Below are 15,894 nucleotides of genomic sequence, written 5' to 3'. Positions count from 1 at the left end.
CCAAGTACAAGACTGTGGACCGGAAGGTAAGGCCAGTCGCGGCACCCTTACCGGAGGACAGCGCGTCGAGAATCAAAGGGGTTGCATCGGACCCTAGTCTACAAGATCCGGCCTGCATAGGACACACCTTCACCGACGAGACGCTCCGAGAGCTCAAAATCGGTGGGGGCGGGTTCCTACTGCCGGCGGAGGAAGACCGGTTTCGGAGAATGCTCGGAAGGCACGGGAAAGCCTTCGCATTCTCGCCGGAGGAAATCGGGTGCGTTGACCCGACGATCGTGGAGCCGATGGTGATATTCACGGTACCGCATGTACCATGGAATCTCAAGCCAATCCCGGTTCCGAGAGCTCACATCCCGAAGTTGATGGAGCTGCTGAGGCAGAAAGTTGATATGGGAATTCTCGAGCCGTCGAGCGCCCCATATTCGAATCGATGGTTTACCGTACCGAAGAAAAACGGTTCGTTGCGCTTCATCCAGGACCTGCAGCCGGTCAATCGAGTGACCATTCGGAACGCAGGGATCGGACCGACCATAGACGAGTTCGCGGAGGCCTTCGCCGGAAGGTCAATTTACTCGGTCGGGGATCTATACTCAGGGTACGACCAGTTCCAGCTAGCCGTGGAGAGCAGAGACATTACGACGATGCGAACTCCCCTCGGCCTAGTTCGGATGTGTACACTGCCGCAAGGAGGGACCAACTCGGTGGCCCACATGGTGAATGCGATGAACAAGGTTCTGAGGGACTGTATCCCGGACATCACCATGCCGTTTCTGGACGACATCCCGATCAAGGGATGCCCGGTGGAAGAAAAGGACGAGACGATCGGGCCGGACGGATGCCGGCGATTCGTGGCGGCGCACATCGACGACTGCGAGAAGGTGCTGCAAAGGCTAGAGGATGCGAGACTCACCTTCTCCGGGGAGAAGTCGGCCTTCGGGCAGTCAGAAATCATGGTGGTCGGACACCTGTGCGGACCATATGGCCGGAAACCGTCTCCGGCAAAGGTAGAAGCCATCTCCGCGATGAAGCCCGACTGCAGCTCGGTCACGGAAGTACGGAGATTCCTGGGGGCATGCGCGTTCTACCACATATGGATCCCGCATTACGCACACGTCGCGGAGCCACTGTACGGGTTGCTGAAAAAGGGGCGAAGGTTCGAATGGCTAGACGAGCACGCGGAATCGGTCCGGAAGCTGAAAGAGGCCCTTGCAGCGGCACCGGCACTCCGGAAGGCGGTATACGGGAAGGGTACCCCGGTATTCATAACGGTGGATACCAGTCCGACCGGGATCGGATGGGTCGTGAACCAGGAAGACGAGGACGGCAATCGGTTTCCGATCCGATTCGGCGCGAAAGTCCTCAGTGAACGGCAGCAAGGATACGCCCAGGTTAAACGCGAACTCTGGGGTATTGTTTCGGCGGTTAAGGCCGACAAAGACTACCTGATAGGGACAGAAGTGATCATCGAGACGGATTGCCTGCCGATTCTCGGTATGGTTTCCGGATGCGCGACTCCGGACCTGGCGATGCTCAGGTGGATAGCGTACATCAAGTCCCTGGACCCGGAAATACGACACATTTCCGGGAAAGACAACGCCATGGCCGACATGCTTTCGAGGGCGAGGTTCGACGACGAGGGCGGCATGGTTTCGGAAGACGAAGAAGTCGGCGTGGATTTCTTCGAGGCGGCATACATAACGACCGACGGGATGAGCACTCCGGCGCTTAATGAGTTCGACGCGAGCAAGTACGACGGGGAGTGGCTGCAGATCGGCGGGTTTTTGAAGACAATGACGCCCGATGCGTCATGGACGAAGGACGAGGCCAACCGGATCCGGAAGAAAGCATATCGATTCTTTCTCCGAGATGGGCATTTGTGGAAGCACCCGAAGAAGAGGAACGGCGTCCCGCTCCGGGTGGTGGCGATGAAGGAAGAACAGGAGGAGCTACTGGCGGCCTACCACGACAGCCCTTGGGCTGGACACCGTGGAACGTGGGCGACATTTGAGAAGCTGAAGGGGAAGTACTGGTGGCCGGGATTGTACCAGGACGTGCATCGGTTCGTGACAACTTGCGAGAGCTGCCAGATGCACTCCATAGTCCGACATCGAGACGAGCTTCACCCTACGTACCCTCCGGCCATCCATTTCAAATGGATGGTAGATCTGGTGACGATGCCGATGGGGGTAGGACAGATGCGGTATCTGGTCCTAGCGCGGGAAGACCTGACGAACCAGGTGGAAGGCCGAGCCCTTCAGAACAAGACGACCGCGGCCGTGTGTCGGTTCCTGATCGAGGACGTGATATGCCGGTACGGGTGCGTCGGGAAGATCGTGGCTGACCGAGGGGAGTTGGACGCCGAGGAAGCCGCGGAGCTGTTCGATCGGCTGGGAGTCAAACTCTCGCTCACCACTGCGTACAACCCGGAGGCGAATGGAAAGGTGGAGCGCGGACACGGGCCGATCGTTAAAGCGCTGGTTCGGGCATGCGGAGGCCAAGTCGGTAACTGGCCGCGACTTCTACCTTATGCTTTGTGGGCCGACCGGACTACGCACAGTTCGGTAACCGGGTACATGCCGACAGAGCTCATGTTCGGCCAGGGGCCGATCATGCCGATGGAACGAACAATCTCCTCATGGGCAACGGTCGACTGGAGGGACGAGATGAGCCGGGAGGAGTTGTTGGCAGCGCGTATACGACAACTCGAACGGAGACCGGAGGACGTGGAGACGGCTGCAGAAAGGATCCGAGTGGCGAGGATAAAGAACAAAGCCAGGTTCGACCGAACGCACCGACTCCGACCGAAGAAGATCGAACAAGGTGACTGGGTGCTCGTCTACGACAGCAGCCTCGACAACCAGCACCGAGCAACGCGGAAGTTCGCACGGAGATGGTTCGGGCCGTACACGGTACAAAGCGCCAACGACAACGGGACGTATCATCTGGCGGAACTCGACGGTACGAGAATAGCGATACCCGTGGCCGGGAAGAGGATCAAAGCTTTCAAGAAGCGGCACGACGACGAACCCGACCTGATTCTCCTGGACAGCAGCGACGGCCGATCCGAGGCCGAGGAAGGGCCGGCAGGCGAAGAGTAAAGGCGGGCCGGTTTGCTCCGTGCCAACTTAATTTGGCGCATGCCGGTGGATGCGCGGTTAGGTGGGGGCGGATGTCGTGAAGAAAACAGCCCACAAGAGGAATCGGAGGAACAAGGCGTGGGAAACGGCTCTACACACACGCGCGCGCCAAGAAGTACCTAAGGTCGAAGTAGGTACATACGAGGATCCTAGGTGGGTAGATTCGGTTGGTATGCAGTTAATGCCAAACGGCCTCTTGACGGGCTATAAAAGGAGGAGGAAGACTAGAAGTGGGGTATCTCGCGCGGAGAGGACGAAGTGCTGCCGAACCGATTTCGGAGCTTCTCTCTCACTCCTGCCTTCTCTGTCTTCTGCTCCATCGCGTACCTGTGCAGGTTTCGAGGAGGCTTGCGCTGTTCCGTGGAACGCCCCGAGCGCGTCCTGCAGCACCTCCGACCTGTTTTCCCTTTCTGTGCGTCGCGACATACAGGGGTCGGCATCTGTTCGCCGCCCTGTTCGTTTTCGTTAGTATCTATTTCGTGCCCCACCGTGGGTTGTAATACTTTAGTCTGTTATTCTCTTGCATTCATAAGTACATATCTTTTCTTGTTGCGTCCATCTGCGTCGGCGTTTATTTGTGATCTCTGTTTGTTGGGCCGTGTCCCTATGCGATCTTCGGTTCTGTGTAATCGGGTCTCTCTCTCTTACTCCTCTCTCTCTTGCTCTTCGGTCCAAGACCCCCGTGGTCCCTCCTCCTTTCTGCACGCAAGGGCGTAGCAAACCCCACACCGGAACCTCCGTCAATAATCGTTCCTGGAATCTCGTTTCCTTTGACGATTGTCGTGATTGCTGGGCTACTGGTATCAACCACCGCTGGGCCTTCCTCCGGGTTGGAGAAAAATGCCGGTGCTGGCGTCGGCGTCGGTTTGCTCACGGCGGCTTGTAAGTCTGCTGCGAACCGCGGCACCAACTGCAGTAACCGTGCCAACGGCAGCACGATCTGACAATCTTGTAGTGCTTGCCATGTCGGGTTTTCTCCTGGCTGTACGATTTCCTCCTCCCTTGGCATATTTTGGTTTCTTACTTCCGCCGCACCTTGTTCGTTGGCTTCTTTGATCCATTGTGCCGCTTGTTTTCTGATTGCTTCCTGGGCTTCCCATTCGGCGGCCTTCCCCTTCGACCGCGTGGTAACCTGCTGTACTTCGGCTGTCACCATGTTGACTGCTGGCTGCTTGTCGGCTGTTTTGCTTGGGCATTGATTACTGTAATGCCCTTCTTTTCGGCAGTAATAACAGTACACCCTGTGCGTGTTGCTGGATTCTCCTTTTTCCCATGTTTGGGGGAGGGGCATTCCCCGGCGGTTGTCCTCGGTCTTTTGGTTCTCCGGTGCCGCTATTGGTTTGTCATTCCTTGTTGCCTCCCGACGCTCTTCTCTACGGAAGAATCCCCGCCTTTGGTTCCGTCGGAAATTCCGGTTCCCTGGCCGCCTTTCTTCTCTGCGTCGCTCGTATTCCGGGGATTCGTCTCGGTCGTACCGGTCCCGGGGGTAGCTATCCCTTCGGTTCTCCTCTCGGTCATAGCTGTCGCGTCTTCTATCGGGGTATCTGTCGCCGCGTTCTCGTCGGTAGCGGTCGTCCCTCCGGAATCGATCCTCTTCCGGGTCCCGATTGCGCGGTTCTATGTGTCGGACCTGTGCCGCTTGTCGAGTTAACAGGTTATACTCGCATTGGTTCGTTGTGTGGGCGCGAGAATTGCATATCATGCACTGTGCGCGCAGGGTGCAGTCAACGGTCGAGTGCCCCGAATTTAGGCATGTTGTGCATTGTAGGGCTTGTCGGAACCGGAGGTCCTCCTCCTTCGGAAGCGCCTGGTGTAACGCCCCCATCGGCAAGAAGGGGCTCGTGTTGTCCATTTCCAGGACCCGATCAATGACTTGGTCCATTGTGCTGGTGCTGAAATCGATGATTCCACACATCGCTCGAAGTGGGTCTTTTAACGCAGCCAAAAAGACTGCCTTGGCCTCCTCTTCGGGTGGTGCTCTTGCTAATTGACTGTGCAAGGTCTGGAAACGAATGATAAATTGTGGGACCGTCTCGTTTTCTCCCTGCCGAGTGGTGTAGAATTGTCCGACCAATTCCCTTTGTTCCACTCATCTATGAAACAAGCGTAAAAACTGGGTTTTCAATGCCTCGAACGTGGCGAAGCTGCCTGGTAAGTGCTTGTCGTGCCACCGGGCCGCCGGTCCTTCTAATGTCATGCCGAATTCGGCGACTTTGGATCGGTCGGCCTCGGGCTCCGTCAGTCTCTGGGACACGTGGTTGGCTTCCCATGTTCGCAGGAATGCATACACATGTGCCTCTCCGTCGGGCTCATCCCGATACTTTGGGTATGGATACGGCATCGTGTCGTCCCACTGATTCTCCTGCGCTGGTTCCTCCGATGTCGGTCTCCGCTCCTGCGGTTCCTCCGCAGGTGGTGTTGGTATCCGCTCCTGCGGTTCCTCCGCGGGTGGTGTTGATAACCGCTCCTGCGGTTCCTCCGCAGGTGGTGTTGGTATCCGCTCCTGCGGTTCCTCCGCGGGTGGTGTTGATAACCGCTCCTGTGGTTCCTCCGCGGGTGGTGTTGGTATCCGCTCCTCCCTCCTCGGCGATTGCCGGTCACCGAACTCCAGAGTTATTTCCTCCTCTGGCTCCGATGTTGCTGAGCGATCCGACTCAAAGGGGTTGTTCTCGTGGCTGTTTTTATAGCGGGATCCCACGCTTTCCCCGCTATCCGAATCCGCCTCTAATGTTGCAAATGCCGCTGCGTCCCCGTCGCCGCAAGCGAGAGTCTGTAGTAGTGTCTCCGCTTCTTGGAGGCTGGTTATGCTACTGCCTTCGTCGGAAGCTTGTAGAACCTGGAACTGCAGTGCGTTTTCTGCGATTTGCCGAAGCGTTTTTGAGAATGACCGATCGCTCCGGATCTCGTCGACGGCTTGCTGCAGGGCTTCCCGTCGTCGCTGCCGTTCGGCGTGGCGTCTCCCTCTTTCGGTGATGTGGTCGTTATTTTGTCTAGACATCCATCCCCCGGTTGTCCTCTGCACTCTGCAGGAATCGTGGTCGCCAAAATAGTGTTGTATGTATGGCTGGACTAGCCGCAACACAGGTGTCTATCCGACACTTCTCCAAAGGGGTGGTAGGGATAGGATGTTAATACACGCGTATGATAATTACACTTAAGCACAGACGAAGACAAGATTAATCAGCATAAGCAAAACTATATTAATTCTTCGCGCTTTCATTACAAAACATCGGATCCTTTTATAGGCATCCGGCCAGATTACAATCGGTGCTCGGTAGGCAACCGTTAACCGAAACCGAATCGGTTCGGATCCGGATCGGTTACAACTACCGGATCCGTCCCTCCTAATAATTCTATTCCTATTTCTATATTTATCCGATCCGACCTTGCTTTCCCATTTGCCTTCTCTGACCGGCCAACAACGAACTGGTTATCATCAGATTCGCATTGCCGAGGATGATATTCCTAAAACCGCTTTTCGTACGCACTATGGCCATTATGAGTTTTTAGTCATGCCATTTGGGTTGACTAATGCTCCAGCCACATTCCAACAAGCGATGAATGATGTTTTCCGAGATCAACTCGGTGATTTTGTTGTCGTCTTCTTGGATGATATTTTGATATATAGCCGTACCTTGCAAGATCATGTTCAACATGTTCGATTTGTTTTGCGAAAGTTGCGTGACAACTCTTTCTATGCAAAACATTCAAAATGTGACTTCTTCCAAAAATCTATTGTGTACCTAGGTCATTTAATTACAGAAAATGGCGTTGAAATTGAACCTTCTCGTATTGAAAAGGTTAAACTTTGGCCCATTCCTCGTCATATTCGTGAACTTAGATCATTCTTAGGGTTTGTTGGATTTTTACGAAAATCAATTCGTAACTATTCCAAATTGACTACGCCATTAACTGACCTTTTAAAAGGTCATCCACGTAAGTCTGTCAAACCAATTCCATGGAATGAACAACTTGACAAATCATTTGAGACACTCAAGGAGCATGTGTGTCAGGCTCCCACTCTTCTATTACCAGACCCTTCTAAGCCTTTCTCAATTGAAACCGATGCTAGTGATTATGCTATTGGTGCAGTTCTTTATCAAGGTGGTCACCCTATTGCTTTTGAAAGTAAGAAGCTTGATGCTGCTCAATCTCGGTATTCGGTTCAAGAGAAAGAGTTGTTTGCGGTGATACACGCACTTAAAACATGGAGGCACTATCTCTATGGAAATAAATTTGTGGTTACAACAGACCATCAATCATTAAAGTATTTTTGTGACCAGCCCGATCTTGTTGGTCGTAAAGGCCGTTGGGCTGACCTTATGCAAGATTTTGATTTTTCCATACGCTATCGCAAGGGTTCTATGAACACCGTTGCTGATGCTCTTAGTCGCATTAAAGAAGTTAACATGCTTAGCTTCATGGAAATAAAATCTGATCTTTTAGATCACCTTCGAGGGAAATACCTTGATGACAGTTATTTCTCAAAATACTGGACGAAAGCCGAATCTGGTTTAGATGCCGATACTAGCACCCTACCCTCGAAGGCGACCTTTCACATTACAAACGGTTTGCTCTACCGTAGTGGAAAGGTCTGTGTTCCAGATTTACCAAATGTTAAACAGAAAATTTTTCATGAATGTCATGATGCACCATCTGCTGGTCATCCTGGAATACAACGCACACTCGTTCTCATCTCGTGTACTTTTTTCTGGCCTAAGATGCGCTCTGACGTGCATAAATACGTAACTCAATGCTTACAATGTCAGATTAATAAGTCGGAACGACTTAAAGCTGCTGGTCTTTTACATCCCTTAGATATTCCCAACAATAAATGGGAAAGTATCTCGATGGATTTTATTGTTAGTTTACCTCGTACACAGAGGGGTCATGATGCCATATGGGTTGTCGTTGACAGGCTAACAAAATTAGCTAGATTTATTCCTACAAAAACCACGGTAACCGCTCAACAGTTGGCTTATCAATTTGTTGATGAGTTATTTCGTTTTTATGGATTACCGATGGATATTGTTAGTGATCGAGATTCCAAGTTTACTAGTGACTTTTGGACTCAGGTCTTTAAGAAACTAGAAACTACGTTGAGCATGAGTTCCGCAGATCATCCTCTGTCTGATGGACAAACTGAACGAGTTAATCAAATTATTGAGGACATGCTTCGAGCTTATGTAGCAAAAACCCCTTCTAAGTGGGAGCAATACCTTCCTATCTTAGAATTTGCCTATAATAGCTCTAAACATACATCCACTGGATATAGTCCTTTTATGTTGATGTATGGTTTTCAGCCACGTGCCCCAGTTGATGTCACGATTCATCGTGATACATTAGACAGTACACGCAATTTTTTGCAAGACATGAACCAAATGTTGCATATTGCCAAAGAAAATGTCAAGACAGCTCAAGATCGTGCTCGATTTTATGCTGATCAGGATAGACGTCCTCGTGCATTTACTAGTGGTCAAAAAGTTTTTTTGCGTGTCCCGACTGATTCTACGTCATTATCTACGGGCAAGTGCGCTAAGTTAGCCCCACGATATTGTGGCCCATTTGAAATCCTTAAGCGAGTTGGGTCATCTGCTTATCACCTTGCCTTACCTTGTAACGTTGGTATTCATCCTGTTTTTCACGTCAGTCGTCTAAAACCATTTTTAGGCTCTGGTGATAACACCATCACAATCCAAGATCTTGTAACATTAGAGGATTTTTCTTACAAACCTCATGTTCCTGAACGAATTCTTGATTCTCGTACTAAACGTTTACGTTCTAAAGAGATTCGGCTATTCAAGATCAAATGGATGGATAAACCTATTGATGATGCCACATGGGAACGCGAGCATTCGCTTAAGGCACAATTTCCTCACTTTATATTGCAAGAGTGCAATCTTTTGAAGTAGGGGAGTATGTAGGGGAGTGCACACATAACGTTGGTGAGGGTAGGTCACTAATATTTACATTAGTGAAGGGTATGTTCACTATTATTAAAAGGGGACTAATGATTGGATAGAATGAATGATATGTGCATGCACTATCATGATTTAGACAACCAATGAATAGAGAGCCTTTTAGAAAGGCACATCTATTCAAGGGGCCTAGGAAAAGGTATAAATATGAGGCTTAGCTACCCTCATAGGGATCACGTCGGAAGGCTGCTGTCGTAGACACCGGTGGTGCGGGCTAGGCTTTCGTCTCGACGATCGTGTTTATCTCTTCCAAGGTATTAGTCATCCTAATATCCGGCGGTATGGGACGTCGGTGGTAGGTTGGCTATGTCTAGATCATAGCTCGGGGGTGGTCGGGTGGAACGGGTTCTTCTATCCAATCTATTTTCTTCCTTTTTACTTGATTTGGTCTATTGATTAGTAATAGACTCTTAACATAGGCGAACTAAGCTCCTACGAGGAAGCCATAGCCGTGTCGGACACCAACACATGGCTACAAGCCATGGAATCCGAGATGGACTCGATTCAACAGAATCTAACATGGGAGTTGGTTGAATTACCAGCCGGAAAGAAGTCATTGCCCTGGAAATCGGTTTTCAGATACAAATATGTATCCAATTCGGAGAAGCCCAAATACAAAGTGTGGCCCGTCGCAAAGGGATTCAAACAAGAACATGGGGTTGAATACGCCAATATGTTCGCACCAGTAGTCAAAATGACCACCTTTGGCTCTTACTTGGCGTCGTGGCGGCAGAAGAACTAGAGCTCGAGTTGTTAGGCTTACGAGGGAGACAACCCTATATCATTGTATATAAAAAGAGTAGTCCTTTTATGGGGGAGTTTGTTGGCATAAAAGGCCAACTCCTTCTACCTTGTATCCTAAGTGTGAACACATCCTTGAGCTAGGGCTTGAGTATATAAGCTCACTCTAACATTGTAATATATACTTCTTGAGTTTGAGGGTTAATGTAGCATAGTCGTACTTTGAGCATTCTCTATGTGTGTGTGTGTGTGTGTGTGTAAACCTGCAGATCTTCCTTTACGTTGTTAGCTAGACTAATTGATAGGCCCTAAATCACGCTTCCATAGTATCCACTTCATCACTATTCTCGGCCTGCAGCCTTGCCTCCCCCTACATTTTCTACCCGACGCCTACATCTTGTTCTCGGTCTGCATCCTCGCCTCCCCCTACATCCTTTACCCAACACCTACATCCTATTCTCGGCCTGCAATCCCAGGGTTTTGTAGAAAGTCTAACTTCAACCATATTTCATCTTCTCAACCTACATCCTCACCTCCCCCTACATCCTCTACCCAACAACACCTTCATCTTGTTCTCACCCTACAAACTCAAGGTTTTGATAAAACCCTAATTTCGACCATACTTCCTCTTCTTGGCTTGCACCCTTGTCTCCCCCTACATCCTCTGCCCGACACCTACATCTTGTTCTCGGCTTGCAAACTCAGGATTTTGTTGAAACCCTAATTTCGACCATATTTCCTCTTCTTCGCATTCATCCTCACCTCCCCCTATATCCTTTATGCAATGCCTACATCCTGTTAATTCAGCCTAGAAACACATGGTTTTGTTAAAACCCTAATTAATTAATATTTAGTGAATTAATTAAATAGAAATTCCAAACGATTCGAAAGATGATTCCTTTCTATACGATTTAGATATGTGGCTAGGTATTGCAAGTGGCAAAGTAGCCTTGTTGGTGTGATCCATTTAGATTAATTCATCGCCACAACAATTTGTCTCTACAACCTTTTAAAGAGGGGTCCTAGAAAATACCGTGGAGAATTTCCCTATAATGTATATCATGTGATTGATTGTATCTTTACTCAAGGTGTAAGACTAGTGAGTTGTGCTGGGAGTAATTATGACGAAGTGTGTCATGGCATTCCATTATTACATTTTTTAGGAAGTTGTGAATTGGTCCGTCTATGTATGCACACTAAAAATGAATTCTATAAAGGAATGTCTTTTATTTATAGTATTGTTGATATCATGATATCAATATTGCTCTTTATCTCCCCTTGCAAAATTGAACACCTTCTCTTTTTCTTTAGTTTGGGGTTATGGCGCGTGCCAGATCTCAATGTGATTGAGAAAGGGTAGCAGCCAGACAACTATGTAGGGCTCCTTTCTACAAAAAGTTACCTTTCTCTTGTTTGTACTATTATCGAGCTCACATTCTTGACAATGCAACTCAATGTTCATCCCAATAAACGAGGTTAGTTTCTAAGTGTCGGGAATTGATTGTGTTACTCTAAAGCAATGGACATGTTTGTTACTATGAAATGTGTAGATCCAGTCACCGTAGTGAGGTTCCTTGGTCCCCGAGACATGGAATGGGAACCATGTTGAGGTTCTCCATATCCAAGATGCAACTCTCCCACCAAATGTGATTCGAGGACTGTTAGTTAATTTAGTGAATTAAATCATTTTTATTATGTAAATTAATTTTGAAAAACAAATGGTTTTATAATATTCTTGAGGCCATCTCTTATTCTTGAATATTGCGAATATCATGAATATCATGTATGTGTCAATCTATGGTGACAACACTAAGTTGTACCATTCTAGTGTTTTTCATAAAAATATATTAATATAATTGTGTGCTTTCACAAGAGAAAGAGGAGGGGAATACATTAACATTTGTTAAGAGGCCATAATTGATCATAATACCAAACAAGAGATTACATCTCAAAATGTGTCGCCTAAACATGAGATAGAGAAAATGCAAGACAGAGAGGGCTATTGCATTACATTTCTATTTTTTGTTTATTATAATTACCTTACAAAAAATGGGTTGTTATTTTTTTCAAATAATGGGTTTTCTAATAATGCCATTCCAAGTTGAAAGCAATTATAAAAAATATGTATGAAAGGCATATGTGACCAGCAATGGACAAGTTAACAAGGGACAAATATGACTACGCAGTGATGCGCGCACACATGATTAGTGACTAATGCAAATCAAAGTTTATCAAATGTATGGACTGGTTCCTTTGAGTAGGGACGTATGGAAATGTCATGGAGAAAATGTGTTGAATCAAGACTATGAATACGGCGATATAGAATCACCCAACCCAAACTCACTCTACTTCATTCTTGGAACTAGGTGAGTTGATCGTGCTAGGAAGAGTTTGGGTTAGGGTTTTCAATTGCTCAGGCCATGTGATTGTCCTCATATATAGGGGTTTTGACATATGAACGTTTATTTATGTGTATAACATATATTTATGTGTGTGTGTGTGTGTGTGTTCGCGCACGTGCATGTATGCATGTATGTATATGATGTATATGTATATGATCATTGATAACTAAGAATATTTAGACTAAGGGTAGTAAAAGGGGACCATACATAAGTTAAATGGGTGAGAATGAGCGGCATGTGAGATGTCAATGTATGGGTCGATTGATGAACATTGCCATCATAATATGACAAATTTAGTCTAGAGAACATTGTCCTGAAGTCATTTCAGGAAATAAGCACAACATTGCAAACAATAATAATGTTCGCCAATTGATAGGTAAAACTCTGTAGCCATATGAAAGTCAATTAAAAAGTTTATGCAGAACGGGACAAAATAAACCAAAACCCGAACTACGATGGAATAGGTACCATGATAGCATTGCACTCATTACACCACAAGCAAAACTCATATCTTAACAATATTAGAGCTACATGATAGCCAACTGTATTATTCTCTAGAGTTTGTTGTCAATCAAATCATTCCACAGGGACAGATAGATAGTTAGACTATGTAGCTTGATGACGATGGTATGGAAGGATTTGAAAGATGGCTCTCCATTTTCAAATAGATAGATTAGCATGGAGGAGGGGAAGGAAGTAGGGAGCACGTGATTCACATGGAAGCCATGTTGGTTTGTGCTATGGTTTGAAGGGCAAAAGAATTGGTATGTGAAATGCTTCTTTAGGAGAAGGGCCAAAGGATTGGGATGTGGTGATGAGAGTATGTTTGTCATGGGGTGCACATGAGGCAAGAGAGAGAGAGACAAAAGTAGTATTGGACTGTAGCAGTCTTTTATCATGTGGATTGGACTCATTCTTTTTACATAGTGGATAGCGTAGCCCCCTTTTTAAACACCAAACAATCTTGAAGCCACTCAAACTCAACCTTTTTAAACACCAAACACTCTTGAAGCCACTCAAACTCAGCATCTCTATCTATCTCTTCTTTGGTCTGGTTCAATTCCTCAATCCTCAACATTCACCAAAATTTGTCGAGCTTCGCGTGAAATTTCTCGTAATTTCTCCTGGTATTCACCCGGCTATATATATATATCGAGCGCAATTTCTTTTCTTCAGGTCCGTCGAATTCACTCAATTCAATACTGCCCTAATTCTCTCCATCACATTCAAACTTCCCCCAAAAGAGTAGTAGGCAGAATTTCCCATTCTGACCCCCTGAGAAACTCCAGATCCCCGTTCCCCGCCTCACCCCATGCCGACACCCAATTCCAACTCTAGACTGCCCACGCTATCGAGGCAGTCCACAATATTCCAGAGCGGCACGAGGTGGAACGCCATGATTGTCCAGGCACTCCTTACGGCCGTGGCCGTCGTGCTCCTGCTCCTCCTCATGCTCGTGGCCGCCCTCACATTCGTCCCCACACCATTCGGCCCCTTGAACCTGCAGCAGCAATCAGGCACCACTAGTAGTAGCAGCACTAGCAACTCGGCCGGCACGACTTCATCACCGACATCTAGCTCGGGATTGGGCGGCACGACACTCCAGTATTATGTCCACGTGCAGCCCGGGGCTGCGAATCTGGCCGGTCTCCTGCCTCCCGTGAATTCCAGCAAATCGGCGTCCTTCGGGACGATGCAGCTGTTCGCATTCAACGCGACGGACGGGGAAGACATGGAGACCTCGACCGCGGTGGGTGTGATGAGGGGCTACACGCTGCAATCAGGGTATGTGAGCGGGCAGAGCTTCCTGGTGGAGGTGGAGGTCCTCCAGTACACTAATCCTGAGACAGGGGTGAATGGGACGCTGAGCATTCAAGGGATAGTGCTGAACGCGCCATCCACGCTCGCTGTGGTGGGCGGGACCGGCCATTTCAAGGGCGCCCGTGGCACCTGCTCCATCTCGCAGCTCACATCCTCCGTATACCACCATCTCATCGAATTCCTCTGATCATCTTACTTCTCTCTCTCTGAGCTCTCTCTGTAAACATTGCTCCGTGACAAACAAGAAAACCCTAATGTTCAGAGTCTATCCATTCTTTGTCTTATTGCTCCGGTTCGGTTCTGTTCGGTTCGGTTTCTTTGCCTCGCAACCGAACCGAACCGAACCGAACCATTTAAAGAAAACAAAAAAGGACACAACATTATATATAATAATCTGTGTGTATATTTACATACATATAACATGTAATGTATGTATACGTCATATGGGTTGTTCCTAATCAATTCTTGTTAATTAACACTAAAGTCTTCCATTGCTTTGTGTTTGTCCCTTTTCTCTAACACTCTTTTTCATTACTTGGTTAGGCTAAGAGTTCACACCACCCCCACTTTCTATATGGTGTATTTACATTTCCACTATATTTCGATATGATGAAAAAAATGCCAACGCTTGGTGACGGATTATTTAATCCACTAATCACAACAACTCGTGGGTTTGTTCTTACCCATCATTTCATCGTAAATTCTTGTTGACCTTAAGCATGCTTAAAATGGTTCTCGAAGGGGGCTAGAGAGTTGCTAGGTTTTGGTCCAAATGAGTCCAAATCTCTATTTGCAATTGGAATATGATGCCCTTCATTGCTAAAGTTTGAATAATGGAGCATTAAGTACACAAATTAATAAATGAGTACCTCTCATCTTGACAAGTTATTAATTGAACATATACATATAAACATAGATCAATCTATTTTTGATATTCCAACATATAAATTATATTGGGAAATGAAAAACCCTAGCATTACTTAAAAAACATTTGGTGTTTATAAAGGAGAGTTTGTAAAACGAAGTTCTTGGAGTGGAACGATACCTCAAGGCAACTCCAACTAACAAAATGTAAACATATTAAAGCTTTGAAAGACTTGAGTTATGTTAGAACTAGGGCTAGTAAAAAGCTTTTAAATTTGAGATAGTTTGTTCTTGGAGTGGAACGATACCTCAAGGCAACTCCAACTAACAAAATGTAAACATATTAAAGCTTTGAAAGACTTGAGTTATGTTAGAACTAGGGCTAGTAAAAAGCTTTTAAATTTGAGATAGTTTGATAGAAGCTACAGACCAAGAGTGTTGGTTGGAGAATCATTCCAAGATTCTTAGTCCAGTTCATTGGCATTATGCTATCCAATCAACTGAACCTTTTTTCCACTTAAATGAATAGGTGTGGGACTCCCATGTGGCAAGCTTTTAGAACTTTAACTACCCTTATTGTTAATCATATTTGAGGAGTCTGGACAATTATTTTAATATGTTATTTATTACTCCATGTGTGAACACGCAATGGCATTTTAGTTTTTCATAGTCTTTGAGCATAGTAGACGATAAAGACAAATATATTATTGACGATGAATCAAATTGCAAATAACATTTCAAGGGTAGATACAAATATTTCAATGACATGTTATTTATTACTATATATATGAGCATGAAATGGCATTTAAGTTCTCCCAACTCTTTCGATTACTTGATATATCGTGAAGAATCATGGGGAGAAGTACCTAATATAAATCTTGTGAACACAAAATAAACTAAATTTGAGTGTTAATTCATGGCCATTGGCCATTGTATACAAGAAGATAG

This window comes from Azolla caroliniana, unplaced genomic scaffold (genome assembly GCF_043228905.1).
Source record: "Azolla caroliniana isolate FFs.n. ecotype wild unplaced genomic scaffold, voAzoCaro1.0.p SCAF_4, whole genome shotgun sequence".
Classification (NCBI taxonomy): Eukaryota; Viridiplantae; Streptophyta; class Polypodiopsida; order Salviniales; family Salviniaceae; genus Azolla; species Azolla caroliniana.
The sequence above is the reverse complement of the archived record's forward strand: the minus strand, read 5'-3'. Positions refer to the sequence as shown.